Source organism: Hesperophylax consimilis, chromosome 20, assembly GCF_061612785.1.
Source record: "Hesperophylax consimilis isolate HC1 chromosome 20, BYU_Hcon_1.0, whole genome shotgun sequence".
Taxonomy (NCBI): domain Eukaryota; kingdom Metazoa; phylum Arthropoda; class Insecta; order Trichoptera; family Limnephilidae; genus Hesperophylax; species Hesperophylax consimilis.
In genome coordinates this window covers 789,732-811,148 of record NC_142855.1, presented here as the reverse complement: position 1 = coordinate 811,148, position 21,417 = coordinate 789,732, and the positions used below count along the sequence as shown (strand labels likewise).

Sequence of the window (21,417 nt, the reverse complement as noted above, 5' to 3'; positions counted from 1 at the left end):
TCAAAAATATTGAATCCTCTACAGTACCGCGTGTTCATCAAACAAGATAAAATAACAATGACATAAAAAATATTCCAGGTCATAAAACCACATTTGGGTAAAGAAATTATATTTAAGGTAAGTTTTTAGATTTTCACGGCCAAAAGCATTTTTGTTGTGTGTTTTTGGGGTGTTATGCCGTGTTGCGGTAACTCCTTCTTTAGCCGACGTTTCGGACAGCGTTGCAATGTCCATCATCAGGGTAGATCCGGTAGATCCACATCTTCGGATCTACCGGATCTGCCGTGATGATGGACACTGCAACGCTGTTCGAAACGTCGGCTAAAGAAGGAGTTAGCGCAACACGGCATAACACCCCAAAAACACACAACAAAAATGCTATACATATATTTAACATCATTTTTTGTACGTACAATGTTGAAATAGTCGCTATAATAAGAAAAAGTTATCGATTCCCAGAGGATAGACAAAACACCAGACACTTTGGATGCATTTTGTCATCAATATAAACGTTGATTATTAAAATTTTTGTATTTCACTTTTGCTTGCATAAGGCGTTCATAGAAGTATTATTATATTCACGCGCTAAAAGTCAATTATAGTTAGATTACCTAACCCCGCCATAAGATGACACTATATTATTTATTTATTTTTTATTTATTTATTCATTTTTGGGAAAATCAACAGTTTACATTTTTACAGATTGTACATAAGTAAAATAGCCAAAATAAAACCAATTACGGATTTCCTCCTTGTGATTTTACGTAAGACAGCATTAGAAGAATTAATTAAATTTATGAGAAATGTGAAGTTATAATTATATAAAATAAAAGAATTGTATAAAATAATAGAACAAAATAATACAACAAAAATAAAAATAAAGGGGAAAAAAAAAAAAAAAAAACTAAAATTTATATAAAATAAAAGATTATCGATACATTGGTAACCATAAGAATACAAACAATATTGTGCATATAAATCATACCATAACCATAAGAAGACAATGTTGTGCATATAAATCATACCATAACAGGATTATAAATATATAAATACCAGAAACATAAACATCAGAAACATCAATTCAAGAAACATCAGTGAAATACTCTTTTAAGGTCATTTTATATTTAGTAAATTCGCAATTGAAGATGTCGATATTGAATAATATGTTATTGTAATTGTAATTATTATTCACAATATGAAATTATTCATGGATTAAAACTGACAAAAATAACACAAATAATAGTAAATATATTTAATTTTACTAATAGAATAGTGAATTAAACATTTTAATAGAAATTATTATCATAAACATGATTTTAATCAAACAATCATTCGCAGGGAAACTGACGTGCTGGAATAATTTGTGAAATCTTTTTTTTTTCAAATGTACCCTTACCGCGAGCATTTCATTCAACGTAATAATTTGCAAACTATCTTAACTAGTTCTCATCATTAAAACAAGAAACAGTTGCTGACTTAATTCAGAAGTGCAATTTTACATTGTAATATTACGATAAAAATATTATTTTTTTATAAACATAAAAATTAGTTTTGAAACTCAAAATAAAGGGAACAAAATTAAAGGAAAAAGGTATTTCACAATGCAATTTAGGATAATTTTTTGAGAAACAAAAGCTTCCACAATTTGAACCACTGATAAAAGATATTTATTTTATTTTGAATACTGGAGACTCATTGGAGTTATATCGGATATAGGATTAATACTGGCTAGTTGCAAGCAAGGCTATTTTGTAAATGAGAACGTACATGTTTTTTTAATTTACACTTTTGTGCAGTTGAAAAATTACACACGGAACAAGAATAAGGTTTTTCTACACAATGGGTCAGCAAGTGTTTCTTTAAATTACTCTTTACAGAACATAAATAATTGCACTCAGAACATGGAAACGGCTTTTCTCCACTGTGAGTCCTCCCGTGTAACGTTAGAGATCCCTTTTGAGAACATGAATAATTTCACACGGAACATATAAAGGTTTTTCTCCACTGTGAGTCATCTTGTGTAACACCAAATGAACCTTTCGCAAACATGAATAGTTACAGTGGAAACATGAAAAAGGTTTTTCCCAACTGTGAGTCTTCTTGTGTCTAGTGAAATTACGATTTACAAAAAATGAATAGCTACAGGCGGAACAAGTAAAAGGTTTTTCTCCGCTGTGAAACAGCACGTGTCTCTTCAAAGCACCCTTTTGAGAACATGTATATATGCAGTCCAAACACGAAAAAGGTTTTTCTCCACTGTGATTCTCCACTCTATTTTTTGAATAGCGTCATATCATTAGCAAAGAGCAATACCTCGACACCGTCGAAGCAATTTGTTAAATCGTTGATGAAATGAGCTAACTTTAGCGAATAAAACTGGACCAAGGTAAGTTTATATGCCTAGCTAGAATAATGCGATGTCAAAGTGCATGAATAATAATATTAATATGAAAATTATAATTATTATATTTCGTCAAACAAATGGTTGAGTATTGGAGAGTTGAGCGCAGAAATAGAAGGATTTATGCTTGCCATTCAGGATAGAGTCATTAATACTAAAAATTATAGAAAGCATATAATCAAAGATACAAATCAAATTGATGATTTGTGTAGAAAATGTTTGGCTTTTCCGGAAACTATAGAACATATTATATCGGCGGGAAGTGAAATGTCGGATGGATAATAGACAAAAAGACGAAAAGATTCGTGTTTTCTTGAGTGCCTATTCCGGTAGATACTTTATTCGGTGTGATAACATATTTCAAATGATAAAACGTCTCCATCACTACACAAAATACATTATTTGTAATTCTTTAAACAGAATTATATTTTTAAAATTGAAGAAATTATCGGATTGGCTCATCAAATTTAAAAACGAGGTTCCATGCATTCCCAACATTTTTCACTATTACCGTTGAAAAAATTCAACACAAACAACGTCAAATTGGTTGCTTTGTAAACTCATTGTAGGTTTCGACGAATAGCTCATTTGTCATCCACCATATTTATAGAGAGGGTCGCTCTCCCAGAGAGTTAGTTCGGAAACAGTTTAACAATAGAACATGTTAAACACGTGGGCAAAGTAGCATCGTCAAAATAACCCCGTGTTACCAAACCTTGCATATTGTATGCATAAGCGCTACTAAATAAAATAAAACTAATGAAAATTTAAATGATAGTTTATAGTCTATGACTTTAATTTTGTCTATGTATTATCAGTATAACCCAGGGGGGTATAATGCGGCTGGGACACGGTCAAGCGGCTTGATCGCAAGCACGTAGTTTTTTTGTCTATTGTTGTCTATTGTTGTCTATTATTGTCTATGCTTAGCGGCTTGACAGCCCGCATCAAGCCTCTCCGTCAAGCATGGCCACGCCTTCCTGTGATTTCGTGGTGGTCTATGTATATGTACTTCTATGCTTTCCTGTCATTTCGTGACTCGCGGCAAAATGGAATCTGTCAAAGAAAAAGCGTGTTAGCTTTATGTTTGAATAAAAATAATAAAAAGAAGCGAATTTGGTGTCAAGAATGGTACAAGTTAAGGTACCGCTTTACCCATGAGCATTTGCAAAGTGTATTACAGGCTACAGCTATTTTTTGTATGAATATCTTGTGCGGTATTCATACAAAAAATATGTTTTCTCCATTGAAAATTCAGAAAATTATTTATTCTACAGTTTGATTATTAATGACCTTGAAAACCGCTGTCATAATTATTAAAAAATACTAAAATACTTCCAGAATTTTTAAATTAGATGGATTTCTACAAATTGAACACAAAAACAATAACTAAGTACCTATTTTATAACAATTTTATTCAATTTATATCATTGTTTATGATACGTGATATTTATTTGTCTATTGTCGTTTGTCTATTCCCACAAAAATATAAATTCGCATCAAGCCTCGCCGCAAGCACGTAGAATTGCGCAATGCTTGCAAGCCAGCTTCGGTACACGGTCAAAATGCTTGACACAAAGTGCCATAGACAATAAACTACGTGCTTGCGATCAAGCCGCTTGACCGTGTCCTAGTCCCTTAACTCCGCTTAAAAACGTCAACACAAATTATAGACATGGTAAAAATCTATGTTTGTGACGTAGGCGATGCGTATTTTTTTTGTTTCTCGCTCACTTTACCATAAGACTCGTGCGCCAGAAAGAGAGGGTTCGCAAACGGTGTAATGCGTGTTCTCGCCGCTAGGTGGCCGACTCATGCTTCCCGCCATTTCACTTCCTCTAAAAAACTGTAAGAAAAGTTTGACAGACGCCGTTGTTTGTCATCATAAAATTGTCAAATATCTGGTTGTGTGAAACAGTTGATTTATGTGTGATAAATAACATTTATGTGCCTACCGATAAAGTCCTTAAAACGTATTGTGTGAAAGGATGTACGGACAGAGACTATTCGACACAAGTTTCCAACCATAACCTCTGAGAGTCCATTTCGAGAATGGTGTTCAGCACGTATCATGACTACATCCTAAAAGGTATTCTATACTGCATCAGCCTATAATAATAATAATATGTTTTGTTAATTCGGTTAATCTAATAATTATATTTATTTCAGAGCGTAACATCTCAACCAGCAGCGTACCCGTTGCTGCACAGGGGATGCTAGTAGAAAATGAAGGTACATATCTGTTTTATATTACTTAAAAGGGAATAGTTTTGTTCGTCTAATATGTCAATCTTTACTTCAATTTCTCAAGAACTATGATATATTTTTTCCAGAAATAAGTGCAGGACCCAGTCATGTCTTCTTTGCAACCAGCAGTGTCGCTCTTGCTGCACAGGGGATGGCAGTAGAACATGGAGGTACATATCTGTTTTTTATTACTTAAAAGGGAATAGTATTGTTAGTTTTGTTCCTCTAATATGTCAATCTTTACTTCAATTTCTTCAAGATCTATGATATATTTTTTTCCAGAAATGAGTGCAGGACCCAGTCATGTCTTCTCTGCAACCAGCAGCGTTGCTCTTGCTGCACATGGGATGGCAGAACATAGATGTAAAATATCTTGCATAGGTGACCCATATGATCCCACTAAGAAATTTGCTATCAACGCTCTTTAAATTCATTATGTCGTCGAGTATGTACTGAATTATAATTGCGAAAATTTATATCTTGTGCCTGTTATTGAAGTAACCATTGCCAAATATATAATTTGTTTTGATTGGCTTAATTGTAACGAACATAATTTTTTTTTATTCTATTCATTATCAAAATTACTGTACCATTTATAATCAATGCATGGTGTACCGATGTCAATAGAAAATTAATTGGCAAGGATACACTACCATACAATGGACCTGACTCCATGAAGAAATGGCAGTACTGCAACATTTAAAATATGCTAAATATTGGAAGAAATGGTTGTCATAACTAATTTATTTTAATAAGTTAAAACCAATTAGGACCACAATTTGTTCCTATAAGCGTCTTTTAAATATCGTAGTACTGCCATGCTCCTCATTAAATCAGGTCCATTGTGTGGTTGTGGTGTATCATTGCCAATTCATTTTCTATTGACATCTCTATATGAGTAGTAGAATAATAACGAAAAAATAAATATACAAGTCAAATATTGTTATCGTTTGTAATTTTAAGCCAAATATTCTCTGATGCGGAGTTTACATTATTTAGTTTGGCTGTATTAGTCTGCAGCCCATTTTCAGTCACCGACTAGTGTTAATAAAAAAATAGTCGAATTAGTTTATTTCATATGTCTAGTTTATATATAGTTCTACTTTTTTATTAAATACTTGACATCATAATGAATATTCTCTCAACACCTTCTTTAAATTTTACTCTTGTATTTGGTGTTTTTATTTGTTATTATTATACCCTATTTATTTATCAGGTGCCAATATGTATTGTTAAAACAATAACCTATTGTTAAATTTACTTTTTTGTTTACACTGTTACATTCTTTATGTTGTGTACTATTCCTAAGTTAAAAATATCTAAAAGGCATATAAAGTTTTTTATAACTAAAAAGTATTATATACTTACTATTTATATATGAAAGGTATAAATATTTAAGTAATAAGATAAGTAGGAGGGAAACAAAAATAAAAATAATGTAATTAGACGCTAAAACAGTAGGTTGAATCGTTGACTGCCTTATTGACAATATTTTTTTCAATTGCCGTTGGATGTTGAAAGAAAATAACTATCATTTCCAACAGCTAGTTTTATATTGATACAGTAATTTCACCTTTTAAATGTGTTTTGTGCTTATATTTTTGTATTTCATGTTTATATTTAAAAAATAAAATTATTGTACATGTAATTATGAGTTTGCTTTTCAGCTTCCTTCTGATAAAACGCTGTCCTGAGAAAATGAGCTGTAAAGGAAGATACTTTAAAGCTCATTTCTTTCTTAGGACAGGACTTTGTCAGATGAGACCTTGTGGTCTTGGGTGACATTTTACTTATGTTTTAGGCTAATGAATTGGGTTTTAGGTAGGTTCCGAAGCAGAATTAAATTGTCTATGGTTGCGCCTTTTTTTTAAATTTCCTCTATCCTTTGTCGATGGTATGCTGTGACGTCGGCGATGCGTGGTGTATACAAATTTGCCAGATCTATGGTTAAAACTTGACGAAAGCAAACGTATGGAAAGAGGGCGGAGTTATCAATCCATAGGTAGTTGATTTATGGTATAACCTAAAAATTACCGCTGACGCATGCTTTTGTCGTTTCATCCTGTAGATAGCGTTAGATTATTGTATTCCGACGATTGACGACGATTCTCTCAACGGATTTCAATCGTCTTATCTTTAATGTCACTAGTATATCCTTATTTGAAAATATTTTTACAGTAGATTCCATTGCTTGGGAAAATATTTAAACCTAAAGATAATATTCATATCTCATACAAATTGGAATTCCGTTAAAACAACGTTCAGTTTTGGGAAGTTTCAGACGTATGTTTTGTGCACAACAGAGCCATGGATCAACTTAATCCAGAGAATGTATCCATCAAGACGGAACCAGTGCCCCGGGAAGACAATGGAGGTGAAATGCCTTATACGGATATGGATTTCGACCTCCCAGATGTAAAGAAGGAATGTTTGCAGAATGCGGAGAGTGCTCGGACAGCCAGTAAGTTGCGTTGCACATTATTTTTGAAATGTAGGTTGTTAAATACTGATGTTCGGAATCCTTGTTCGTTTTGAAATATTGCGCAGACACGACATAATATACTTGTTCATAACGTCCTCTCTTGCTATACCTATATAAGTACTACAGCAATCTTTTAACTTATACTCACAAATCTCATGTTGCAACCTTACCTTATTTGGGATATAATAAAGTTCAATTAATTACAATGCACTGAAAACACAATATTGGTGCAATAAAGCATTATTCCATTGGCTTCAAACAACAAAACGCCGTACTGAAGGTGCTCAAGTGTAATCGGTTTATCCTTCCAAAAGGATCGGTCTCAAACGATATCTGGGGTCCTTTATATTTTTTTTAAAATTATTTATATTAGTCTCTTATCTAAATTCCTGATTTTACAAGTTTATCAATAATAACCTTAACTATCAAAATTAAAAGTTTTTTATAAGTAGCTTAATCCAGTAGAATAGAACATCGCCCACGAAACATGTAGATTTTTTATGTAAAGGAAGTGATGTGAACAAGGTTTTTTGTCCTTTAAGTAAAATAAATAATGCCATCACAAAGCAAAAAACTTATTCGCAAACCAAGAAAAGTTATTATGTTAAAAATTTATTTATTTATAAGTATAATTGTTTTTTTAACACTAACAATAAGTCTTACATCATGTGCCCGTTTAAGCAGTTGTTTAAACATTCTTTGTAGTGAAATAACCAGTTCTTAATCTTTCAACGTTACAACAATTAACGAGCTGAATATAAACAATGTAACTCCTAATTTAGCAAAGCATGCTTTGTAATGTAATGAAGCATTACAAATTAACGAACCTTTTGAGCAGGAAAAGAAGCTCGAGGTAAACAAATCGCCAATGACGAAATCGAAAAAACTATTTCTTCTCTAAAAAGAAATGTATCTTCGGAGGACTGATGTAATGAAATGCAATAAAAAATATCTATAAAGTACTTATCGTACCTCTAACATACCTAGTCAATCTGTCTAAAACTGAAATCGTTTTTCCCACAGCTCTCAAACAAGCTATTGTTATACCAATATTTTAACAAGGATATAAAAATTACATTAACAACTATTTACCAATAAACCTACTCAATACGTTTTCAAAAATATTGGAGAAAATACTTAAAAAACAACTACTTTCCTTCTAAGAAATTAATAAAATATTTTCGCGAACAAGGTATGAATTTAGGGAGAACTTTAGTACTGGTGACGCCATAGAATCTATTACTTGGCTTGTTTCCTAATCGCTGATGAAATGTTGAAGTTATACCTTTATTTGACGGAGGGGATAACCTAGATGTTAATAACTATCGACCTATCTCCCTGCTAAACAACTTATTGAAAAGAATAGAGAAATTAGCTAAAATAAGGTTAATGACTTATAAATAATGATCAGTTTGGCTTACGAGAGAATATGGGAACCAGTGATGAAGAGTTAAAAATGATCACCTCAGTCGTAGAAGCTTTAGATGCTGACAAAAAGAGTCTTGGCTGTCTTTTTACACTTGTGCAAGGTATTTGACAATGTATCCCACGGTTTATTCATATAAAAACTGAGTTCAATGTGTATTGTTAATAAAGCTATAGATTGGGTCAGAACTTAGCTTGGAATCGCAGAGATTAACGATTAATGGTCACATTTATTTAAACAAACCAATAGTGTATGGTGTTCCTCAGGGTAGTGTTCTAGTTCCAATTTTATTTTTGTTATATATTAAAGATATTTGTAAGCTGCCTTTTTCTGGTATTTCAGTTGTATTTGCAGATGGCACTTTTTGGTATTTGCTGGTGATACATGGGATAAAATTTGTGCTAAGTGCGAGGCGGGATTGATGGCACTTGAAATTAGGCTTGAAAATCAAAACCTCTTAATCTTAAACATGACCAAAAGAAAATATATTATATTGAGAATTTACTCTGTAAATCCATTCTTTAAAAATACATCGTTGTGTGCAGGAGTGTTATTGTGTGACAATATCAAATATCTTGGCCAAATAATTGATAGAAATCTAAAATGGAACAATCATATTACTATATTTACAATCAAAATAAGAAATATTCGATGTAATCCGTCTATGTATGTATTATTTGCTCAACTTATTTGATTAAATATAATTGTAAATCTGCACATCTCGACGCAGGAATTCCCTAGTGAAATGAGCAGAGGAGGATTTTTTTTTATCTTGCTGCGACTATTCATGCGCTTTGACACCGCATTATTCTAGCTAGGAATATAGAATTGTCTTGGTCCAGTTGTATTCCTCATTTTCATCAACGATATAATAAATTGCTTCGAAGATGTTGAGAAATTGCTCTTTACTGATGATATCACACTATACAAAAATAAATGAAAATAATTGTCAAACACTACTAATGCGTACCGACTATTGGTACTTAAATGGACTGATATTTTAACGAGTGAATACAAACAAATATACACCATATATATATTTGAAATGAAGTATTTCGATAGAATACACAAATAATCATTTCCTATTAAATATAATCGTAAACATTCATACATTAGTAGACAGAATCAAAATATCGGATCAAACTTTCTTATTTATACAAACTTACCCTCCAAATTAGACTACTCCGAACTCCTGCAACTTCCAAACCTTCACCTACCTACAAATACAACACGAAACAATACTCGACACAGTATATGTATAAGCGCAACTACATTGTCCAATCTCCTGTACAGCGGTTTCGCACATGGAAAACCAATACTTGGGTGATACTGACATGTTTTATGTTAGCTTGGTGAATTTCGTGAGTCATAATAAAGACCTATTCCAACCCTACTCTTGAAAATTTGGTTGGCTCATTGAATTCGACTTTACATAAATTTTTATTTCCTGTATTTTATTTCATTTCTGTATTTTTTGTCTCTTGTAATTTTATTTTTATTATTTCTTTCTCACTGTCAAAATTAATTCTCGTGTTTAAATTTGACTACCTATTTTTCGTTAAAGCCCCGTGGGCGTAAAATTATATTTATATATACTGTATTTTTGTATATATTTTTATTTTACAGGCACTATCAATGTGAAAACTGTTTCAAACAAGGCGGAACCAGAACAAAAAGAAGAATATGGTGGGGGAATTCCTTATACGGAAATTCACATTGACCTGTTGGATATTAAAAAGGAATGCTTCAATCACTTTGATAGAACTACCCAGACAACAGGTAAAGCTCATTTTCTTAAGTTTGAATGAAGAATTCATGTTTTTTATTTTATTTTAACGTTCTATGATTTAACTGTGTTTACACTTTACACCTTATATTCTTAATCTTTTTCTGACTTATTGACAGATCTGAAGATGCAACCGGTAAAAAGGCGATTCTTCTGTTCCTATTGTAACTACTCCTGCTTTCACAAGTCAAACTTCGGACTTCACTTGCGCACCCATACTGGAGAAAAACCCTTTTCATGTGCCCATTGCAGTTATTCATGTTCTCAAAAAGGACATTTGCCTGCACACATGATGACACACAGTGGAGAAAAACCTTTTTCATGTCCTGAATGCAGTTATTCATTTTCTCAAAAGGGATCTTTGACGTTACACATGATGACTCACAGTGGGAAAAAACCGTTTTTATGTCCCGAATGCAGTTATTCATGTTCACAAAAGGGATCTTTGAAGGTACACATGATGACTCATAGTGGAGAAAAACCTTTTTCATGCAACATCTGTAATTATTCATGTACTGAAAAGAGTAAGTTGACGCGACACATGCTGACTCATACCGGACAAAAACCTTTTTCATGTTCCGCCTGCAACTATACATGTTCTCAAAAGGGATCTTTGACGTTTCACATGAAGACTCACAGTGGCGAAAAACCTTTTTCATGCGCTGACTGTAATTATTCATGTTCTGTAAAGACTAATTTGACACGGCACATACTGACTCATAGCGGAAAAAAACCTTTCTCATGTCCCGAATGCAGTTATTTATGTTCTCAAAGGGGATCTTTGAAGTTACACGTGATGACTCATAGCGGAAAAAAACCTTTCTCATGTTCCGAATGCAGTTATTCATGTTCTCGAAAGGGATCTTTGAAGTTACACGTGATGACTCATAGCGGAAAAAAACCTTTCTCATGTCCCGAATGCAGTTATTCATGTTCTCGAAAGGGATCTTTGAAGTTACACGCGATGACTCATAGCGGAAAAAAACCTTTCTCATGTCCCGAATGCAGTTATTCATGTTCTCAAAAGGGATCTTTGAAGTTACACATGATGACTCATAGTGGAATAAAACCCTTTTCATGCTCTGACTGTAATTATTCTTGTTCGCGAAAGGGATCGTTAAAGGTTCACATGCTGACTCACAGTCGAAAAAAACCTTTTTCATGTTCTGACTGCAATTATTCTTGTTCTCTTAAGACTTATTTGACGCGGCACCGGCTGACGCATAGTTGATAAAAACCTTTTTCATTTTCCGTCTCCAAATATACATGTTCTATAGAGGGACATTTGACGTTACTCATGATGACTCACAGTGGAATTAAACCTTTTTCATATCCCGAATGCAGGTTTTAATGTTCTCAAAGGGGATCTTAGATGGTACTCATGAGGACTCAAAGGGGAGAAAAACGTTTTTTGTTTTTTAGAAATTTGAATAGATATATGCTGACTCCCTATAGAGAAAAATCTTTTTTCTTTCGTGTGTAATATGTAGTATTCATCTTCACGAAATTTTACCATAATAAGACACATTCGGAATAATTCACAGAAAAACCTTAATCTAAACTAGCGATTATGAATCTTAGATCTGACGTTGCCACTGGACGTGGAATGCCACTAAACATCGTCTGCAATGTACCAATTGGAAAAAACTGCCTTGTATGCACGAGCAAAATTAACCATGAAATTTTTTTATAGATCTCATCCAACATTACGATTTTTCAACTTCTATCATAATTGGAAAGAAAATCTATTAAAAAAAATGTTCACCTTAATCCACGGATCACACAGATTATTGCTATGTTAAGAAATCCATACGATATAATCACGTTAAGAAACTATACAATTTATGGAAACATTTGAATAAGATTATTGCAAATTCAAACGAAACATACTCCAAGAAAAAAATAAAAGAAGATAAATTTTGTTAATCCACGAAAAACGTTGCAAATAATAAATTATTTAACCAGTTCTCTATCTACCGAAGTTTCATAGCCGTTAAGTTTCATTTCAGATTAACGTATCCAAAATGCAAGCCATATCTGTGTGTGAAATTCAAACTCTCCTTTACGGGGGTATTACTCTAATAGACCAAAAAGCCAATGGCAGTACAGCGGACGGACTACGTGGTTGCTGTTATTCCAAACATTCGTTCGTTAGCGCCACAAAAGTAAATGTGTGATTCACTTGTGATTTTGCTATTTACAAAGTTATTATCATTTTTTTAAAGAAAAGTACATATTAGTAAAAAGGTTTACAATTTATGATGACAATATTTAATATTACTCTTCCAGAGAAGCATTAGCTTGTGGTTGGAAGAGGAGTGTGCATTATATTATTGTATATATTACATTAGTAGATGAGTTTATAATTCTATGCTACTGACAAAAATGCGCCTTTCACAGAGAAAGTCTGATACATTCGAAATTGTTGCAAATGGTTCGGTGCTGAGTGTCTCAAGAAGAAAAGGAAAATGCGGAAATTTGATAGGTTTTACAGACGAAATCCGACTTTCAGCAATCGGCAACTTTGCATTGCGAAGCAAAATGCTTACAAGCAAGAAGTAACGCAGAAAAAATCTAACTTTTGGTGTGTGCAAATTGAGTCAGAATAGGACCCACGAAACTGCGGCATAATATTAAAACTTTATGTGGAGCAATATCAAGGTTGATTCCTCTCTTGAAGCGGATAGTCTCGCGACATATTTTATAAGCAAAATTGAAAATATTCGGGCCCTTAGTGGGGTAGTATTGCAGCAACAAGTCTGCTCTCTGGTAACTTCACTACTTTTGCAGCAGTAACGGAAGAAGATTTCATACTTGTTGTGAAGTCCTGACCAAATAAGCAATGCGCTCAAGACCCCATACCGACCTGGCTCTTGAAGCAATGTCTTCCGGATATAGTACCTGTAATTACCGCAAGTATCCAGAAGTCTCTAGTAAATTCACTTATAACGAGAACACTTAAAAAAACAACTATTACTCCGATACTTACTCTGATAATACAGAAAATTACAGGCCAATATTCAATCTACCATTCCTATCAAAACTGCTTGAAAAAATCGTTGCCAAACAATCGTCGCCAATCAAACTGTTCTTTTGCGGGTTGTTTCAGACTTGATCATCGAGATAGAAGCAGGAAAGTTGGGTTTGATATCTGTTCTTGACATGAGTGCGGCACTCGACACAGTAGATCATGTATTTTTATTAAATGTGCTTGAAACCGAATGTGGCGTTCGAAGTGATGCACTCCAATGGATGACATGGTACCTGTCTGGACTAGTAGCCTGAGTAACTTTCAATAAATGTACTGAAACTCCAGGTCCTATCAAGTTCAGAGTTCCCCATGGTTTTGTCCTAGGCCCCATTCTTTTCATGCTCTATACAAATCGTCTTGAACAACTCATTCACTCAGCTGGCTTTGAATCACAAGGCTACGCAGATGATCGTTTGATTTTCAAGTTGTGTTCTCCGGACGAAAAAGACGTCCTTAAAAACGATGTGGTTAGCCTCAACACAATCTCAAGTTGGATGTCTGTCAACTTAAATTAAATCCGACAAAGACAGAATTTATGTGGATAACTTCTTCTGGAAGGCAAACTATCCTTGACTTCAAGTCCAATCCGTTTTCAGGATACAGATATAATCCCTTCTGCAGAAATAAATTTTTTGGGTTTCACTATGAACAATAGTCTTCCTCTTGAATCGCAGATGTCAAAAGTGGTGAGTTCTGGCTTTTTCCATCTAAGGCAGATGAAATCAATCAGGAGATGGCTTCCCTCTGATGGAGCAAAATCACTTATAAATTCGTTCGTCGTCTCACGTATGGACTATAGCAATAGTGCATATGCCGGCCTACCTCAGAAACAAATCAATAGAATCCAGTCAGTTGATAATGCTGCGGCGAAAATGATTTTTGGTGAACCTAAGTTTTGTCGTATAACCCCACTTCTAAGGGATCGCCTTCACTGGTTTCGATGCCCTGAAAGAAAAGATTTTAAGATCTGCTTAATGATCTTCAAAGCATTGCAAGGAATGGCGAAAGCCTACATATCAGAACTATGTGACCGACAAAACTTAAGCAATAGACAGCTTACTCTAAGGTCATCATATCTAGATGTTAATAATCGTCTAATCGAACTTTCTAGGTCAAATCGAGCCGTTTACTATGATCGCTCTTTTCGTTTAACAGGCCCGCTCATCTGGAATAGACTTACCTCAGCTCTTACCAATCTCCAAAAACTGGCTGAATTTAAACGGGCTTTAAAAACTAAATTATTTAAAATATCGCACCATTTATAAATCTAAACTTCTTTTCGATATTTATAGAATATTCTCATTTCTGAGCACAAACTGCCTCCTGTTTTAAATTATATTGTTAGTTTTAATATTCGTGTTTTGTCCTGTCCTGCTGTTATTGTTATTCTAAGTTTTGTCATCACTTTGTATAAACAGTATATTTAGTGTTATAATATTAGATCTGTATTAGGTAAGGCACACTGTAGGAATAATTTTAAGAACATGACCACTTATACTAAATAACCGTTTTTAAAAATGTTTTAGTTAAGTGCACTTGAAGTGAAATGTCACTAAACTGCGCTATATAAGTGCCATGTTATTATTATTGTGAAAACATTTTTTTATCAAAATAAAACATTAACTTTGTTCATAGTCACGGAGTTTTACTTATTATTTCGATAAACAGGATATATGTATAAAGAGGGAGAAACGATATAAAATAGCTTTACGGGTAAATGATATTGATAAAGATTTCACAACAATTCCAGCAAATAATACAGACTATTAAACTTTTTTTAATTTATCGATGGACCCTTGCCTTGCCAGGGCACCGCTCTGCCAACTGAGCTAATGGGACCCTATCTCCTTCGGTCATATTTAACTGTATCATACTTCGAATAAGAACTACCGAACTGCAAGTCTGGAATGAATAATTTCATTTTTCTGGAATAACTTAATGAGTAAAACCTCAAATTATAGTAATAAATAATTATAGAAGACAATAAAGCGATTCCTAAACGAACATTTGAATAAGGTTCGAGTCTTAGATGTGACCGTATCTTTTTCTGATTTTTCTGTTTCAAAGATTCGTTTAGGAATCGCTTATATTGTCTTCAATAATTAAATATTACACAATTTGAAAGTAGTTTCTTGTGCCTACTATGAACGTTTTTTTACTATTTTATTCTTCATTCTGAGCACCCGCTTAACTGCTATAACAATAAGAAAAGTGTGATTTGGATGTATTATAGGCAATACAAGAATGCTATTCTCAAGAATGGTAAATTTAATTTGAGGGTATGACAGCTTTAAAACATAAGTTTTTAGTTTAGACCTGAATTCTGTTGGACTTGTTATGGATTCCGGAGGGAGTTTATTCCAAGCCTTCGGCACTTATTTTTTTTATTATTTTTTTTTTTGTAATTATTTTTTATTTTTAATAATATGTTTACATGGTACATAATTCATTTTACATCTTGTATTTTTTTTACTACTCTTCCATTGAAAGCATTTGCTTGTATACAACAATAACATTGCTTGTAACTACTGTCAAATTTTGCTCTTCCTTTGTTTTTCAATAATATAATAATAAAAAAAACAATTTTCCTATAAAATAACAATGACTACACGTTCAAGCTCCAAGTCCACCAGTAACTTTAGTCCGGAACTACTACAAATTCTGGATAAAAAGTTCGACGACTTTAAAGTTGAATTCCTAGAAAAATCGTTTGCAGACTTTAAAAAAACTATAGTTGAAGTGATAAAAAAGGAGTACAAGGAGGAAATTGAAGAACTTAAGAAGAAAGTAACACAATTGGAAAGACAAATTGAAAACAGTGATCAATATAATCGCTCAAACAACGTTATAATAAGTGGTATTCCGGAAAACAAAAATGAAAATGTTTATGACATTCTATCTAAAATCGGTGCTACAGCTGGATGCAAAATCACCCGAAATGAAGTAGACTTTGCCAGCAGAATTTCCCCCAGAATAAGTCGTACCGTAGCAAATGGAAAACCGAGGAACATTGTTGTAAAATTCACGCGCAGATATCTTAAAGATGAACTATTAGCTGCAATAAGGAAGAGAAAAGGGATGTTTGTTTCAGAATTGCAGCTTCCTGGAGTCAGTAGAATTTACATTAATGACCACTTAACCTCTAAAAACCAACATCTTCTAAAACAATGTCGAGATATAAAAATGGAAAAAAAAATTCGCTACTGCTGGGTAAAAAACTCCAAAATATTCGTTCGTGTAAGTGATTCAACCCCTATAATGTTAATTTTTGATCAAGATGATGTCAACAGACTTTCCAAATTGAAGACACTTCAACCTGCCTTACAAACGCCGGCCCCTTTAGAAAATTAACCTTACATGTTAAATATAATCTCTGGCAAGGATGGAAATATCTGAATATTGTACACAATTTGTCATTCGTTGCAAAACACGAATTATCACCATGTGTTAAGTACAAAATACTACCAAATACTTATGAAATAATGTTAAGTCATAGTAATATTGTTATTTTTAGGGCTTGTTTACAATTCATTAATCATGTGAACATGTCCATAGATATACCTATCAATCTGTCAAAACTAAAGTCTCTTGGAATCATAGACAATATAATTTACCAGAAACAAACACATAATTCGGATGTTCAAAATTACCCCCAGTCACAAAATATTTATTTTATATTTATAAAATATTTTCCAGCCAATTTCACAAACATAATATATAAAATGCTTAACTTATATTTTAAAAATGTGCGAGGTCTTCCCACAAAAACTCATAACTTCTTAAATCAGGTCCTTTTGAACAATTTTGATATTTATCTTATATGCGAAACTTGGCTAAAGGAATTTATCCATGAAAATATTTTTTTTGAAAATATGTACGAGTATTTAGAAAAGATTGTGATTACTCTTATTTTTCTCACTCTTAGTATACTGACAGATCTTTTAGTTTATAGCAAGTACTTAACCGGTTTTTTATCTTTGTATCTGTTTATTGCAATCGCTACAAATGTGTATTATTATTGTAACCATGAAAATGTAATGTTTTGGATTTCTAAACTTAGGATCTCTTTAGAATTTTTAATTTTTTTAATACTATGATACATTTTTCAATACCAACATTTCAATTATATCTCTACATATTCAATTAATCTCTTTTTTTGTTTTTAATGAGTTTTATTAATTCACAATGTACATTTGTTACGTATAAATTTTTTATAAAATTAGCGACCGGTTTCGACACGTCCGTGTCATTAACTAGCTATTTTAAAACTAGTTAATGAGCTAGTTAATGACACGGACGTGTCGAAACCGGTCGCTAATTTTATAAAAAATTTATACGTAACAAATGTACATTGTGAATTAATAAAACTCATTAAAAACAAAAAATGTCTAGAAATTGTTACATAGTGAATGCCAAAGAAATACAAAAAAATCAATTAATCTCTTCTACGTTTTCGAAATTCAACATATTCCATTATTATTGTTTACACATATGTTTGACCTATATACTCCATTCAAATGCATGTTCTCGGTGAATTGAATATATATTATCAAAATGTTAGAGGTCTGCGAACTAAGACTCATGTATTTCTTTCCAGCGTTCTTAATGCCAATTATGACGTAATATGCTTGACTGAGACTTGGCTTCTGCCAAGTATATTTGACTCGGAATTATTTGATAACCGTTATGTAGTGTATCGTTGTGATCGCGACTATGTGCGGTTGGGACAGGCGCTCGGCGGTGGATCACTGATTGCAGTGCGCCGCGAACTGCCGACGTGCCCCTCAACCTCTCTCCCTCCTGTCCAACGCGCAGAAATAGCGACAGCAACTCTTGCACTAGGCCCTAGTGGGCATGTTTCTAAACTACGTATATACTGTTCATACTTCGTGCAGGGCGCGGAGCAGATTAAATCTTTAAGTGACTTTTTTGAATTTATATCTGCGTTGTATACAAATTTCCCCAATGATGAATTCCTTCTATTAGGAGACTTCAACATATCACATGCCCCATGGCTTCTGCCTTTGACCGCAGATGGTGCTCTATTACTTAACGGATCCTCAATCGATGCACTTACTTCAACTCTCTCTGATTTCTTAGACTTTACTGGCTTCCGTCAATTCAACAACCAACTTAATATAAACGAACGTATTCTCGACCTGGTAATCTCGAGTAACGTGTGCACGGTAAGTGGTTGCAACACTCCACTAGTGCCAGAAGATGCACATCACCGCTCCTTAGAGTTGGCGCTGCGCATATCCCGCGAGCCTTCCCTCCAAACCCCGCGATCGCGCACGGTCCGCTCCTATCACCGCGCTGACTATGTACTGATTAATAGCGCCTTGGCAGCCGTTGACTGCACAACGACCTTAAACAGCAGCAATGTAGACTCACTCACAGCGCGTTTCTATTCTGAATTAAATAAGGTAATTGACGCACACGTACCATCCAGAACAGTTAACATAGACTCTAGATATCCTCCGTGGTACAGCTCTGCCTTAAAAAAAGTAATTAAAGAAAAACTAAAATTTCATAAAAAATACAAAATTTATAACCGTTACTCAGACTATCATACTTTCTCTCTTCTTCGAGAACGACAAAAGTGCATGCAGAAAGTATGCTATCACAATTTCATTAATATGGCCGAATCTAATATTAATACCGATCCCAAACATTTCTGGACATTTGTTAAATCTAAGCAAAAAAGCTCTGAACTACCTAACAATATGTATCTTAACTCTCAGCATGTATCGGGTGGGGAAGCTATAAGTAACTTATTCAATATACATTTCCAATCCTCCTTCGAATCCCACACCCCGTGTACCTCGTCTACCACTCGAGTATATAATCCAAACACCTCAGTACTCAATCTAAGTAATGTTAATATGGACGCTGAATTAGTTTGTAAATATCTTAAATCATTAGACCCTACCAAAGGCAGTGGGCCTGATGGTATTTTTTTTTTTTTTTTTTTTTTTTTTTTATTAAATAATTAATCAATTTACAGAGTATAATCAATAATGTTTACAAAGATTTTTTTTTAAACTTTTTTTGTTTACCCAATTTGTAGAGAAATATTCTCGGGTCAAACTGGGGAAGATACACCCAGTGTTTTTAAAGAATTGCGCTGGTGTTTTATGTTATCCGCTAAGTCAAATATTTGAAACCTCACTGTCTTCTGGCATTTTTCCGCAGCAATGGAAAAGCTCATATGTTGTACCTATATTAAAAAAAGGAGACAAGCACAAAATTGAAAATTACAGACCGATCTCTAAACTAAATGTAATGGGTAAGCTTTTTGAAAAAATTGTTTATGATAATATTTTTCCTTGTATACGGCCACACATTATTCCGAATCAACACGGCTTCATGACCAAAAAATCAACAGAAACTAACCTTTGTGAGTTTGTTGACACAGTCCTTGTTGCTATGGATAATGGATATCAAATAGATGTAGTCTACACAGACTATTCCAAAGCCTTTGATAAAATCCCACACAGCATTTTAATTGAGAAAGTCGAAGCAATGGGAATACACGGTGACCTCCTTCGTTGGTTAGCCTCTTACCTCTACAATCGTACACAAGCTGTAACTGTTCAAGGGTTTTGCTCTAGTTTCGTGCCCGTAACCTCAGGAGTACCCCAGGGATCTCACCTTGGCCCCCTTTTATTTAATATCTTTGACTGAATGAATGACGTTAGCATAACTATCCGTAATACTCAGCTATACTTATATGCTGATGACAAAAAAATAGTCAAAATCATAAAGTCTGAGATGGATTGCATAGAACTCCAGCATGACCTTGACTCTCTGGTGAATGAATATTGTTTAAAAAATCACCTTCTTTTGAATGCAGACAAATGCAGCGTCATATCTTACTCTCGAAAGAAACACACAATATTATATCCCTACAAAATTAAAAACAAACTCTTAAACAGGGTAAATGTGATTAGAGATCTTGGAGTCCTAATGGGCAGTAAGCTTCTTTTTCAATCTCATATCGAGCATATTACGTCGAAGGCTTTGAAAATGCTGGGATTTATACTTAGAGTATGTTCAGTTTTCAAAAATCCACAAACATTTAAGATTCTCTACATATCTTACGTCCGAAGCCACCTAGAGTATGCATCAACAGTGTGGAACCCTCATAATTCTACATATAAATCAAACATAGAAAGAGTTCAGAAAAAGTTTTTGAAATATGTCTCTTATCGCATGCGAAACGATGAAAACAATGTGTCCATGAACCTTAAAACTCTTGATCAACGCCGAGATATCAGAGACCTAGTAATGCTATATAAGATAATCCACTATTTTATTGATAGCCCATACCTTTTACAAAATATTCATTTCAGATGTCCATTAAGAGTAACTCGATCTCCGGACACATTTTTTATTCCTAAGAGCAATACTAATTATGTTGAAAATGTATTTATAAGAAGAAGCTGTAGCACCTTTAATAGATTATGCACAAATATCGATGTGTTCAATACGAGCCTCGCAGGATTCATAGCATTCCTAAGAGAATAGCGTTCGATCGTTGCGGGAAACTTAGTAGAGTTAGTGTGTGTATTGTTTTTGTATGGGTTGAATCTGTAGTCTTTTTATTTTTATTTTTTTGGAGATTTTCCTTTTCTACTAGTTAGTATTTATATTGTATTGTATTATTTATATTCATATGTTTTTCTACTTATATATAAATGAATCTTCTGTGGAAACTTTACTGGTTTATGCAACTTGGTAAAAATGATTTGTATTAAAATATATTTGTATAACTGTTTGTTCCCCAAATAAAATAAAATTAAAAAAAATAAAATTGTGTATGGAAGGGGAGTGTACATAAATGTTGTTGTTAGTTAGTACTTAAATAATTCTTTTTACATAAATGTATGTTTGCTGTGGTATTTTTTTGATAGTAGTGAAGGATAATATATTAATTTATTAAATTTTAAAAAGAAAGGAAGTTATGGAAAACTAAGGATATTTGTGAGATTAATTAAGTGACAGTAGTTTTTTTTTCAGAATATTTCTAAAATGTCTCTTG

General features: G+C 33.4%; 1 long non-coding RNA gene across 1 annotated transcript; it reads left to right on the top strand.

Annotated features, from left to right (window-relative positions):
* Positions 1–4,245: 4,245 nt before the first annotated feature.
* On the top strand, positions 4,246–4,774 carry LOC149413872 (uncharacterized). Its single transcript, XR_016304004.1, has 3 exons — positions 4,246–4,490; positions 4,571–4,633; positions 4,735–4,774. It is a non-coding gene; the product is annotated as an uncharacterized LOC149413872 (long non-coding RNA).
* The last annotated feature ends 16,643 nt before the right edge of the window (positions 4,775–21,417 follow it).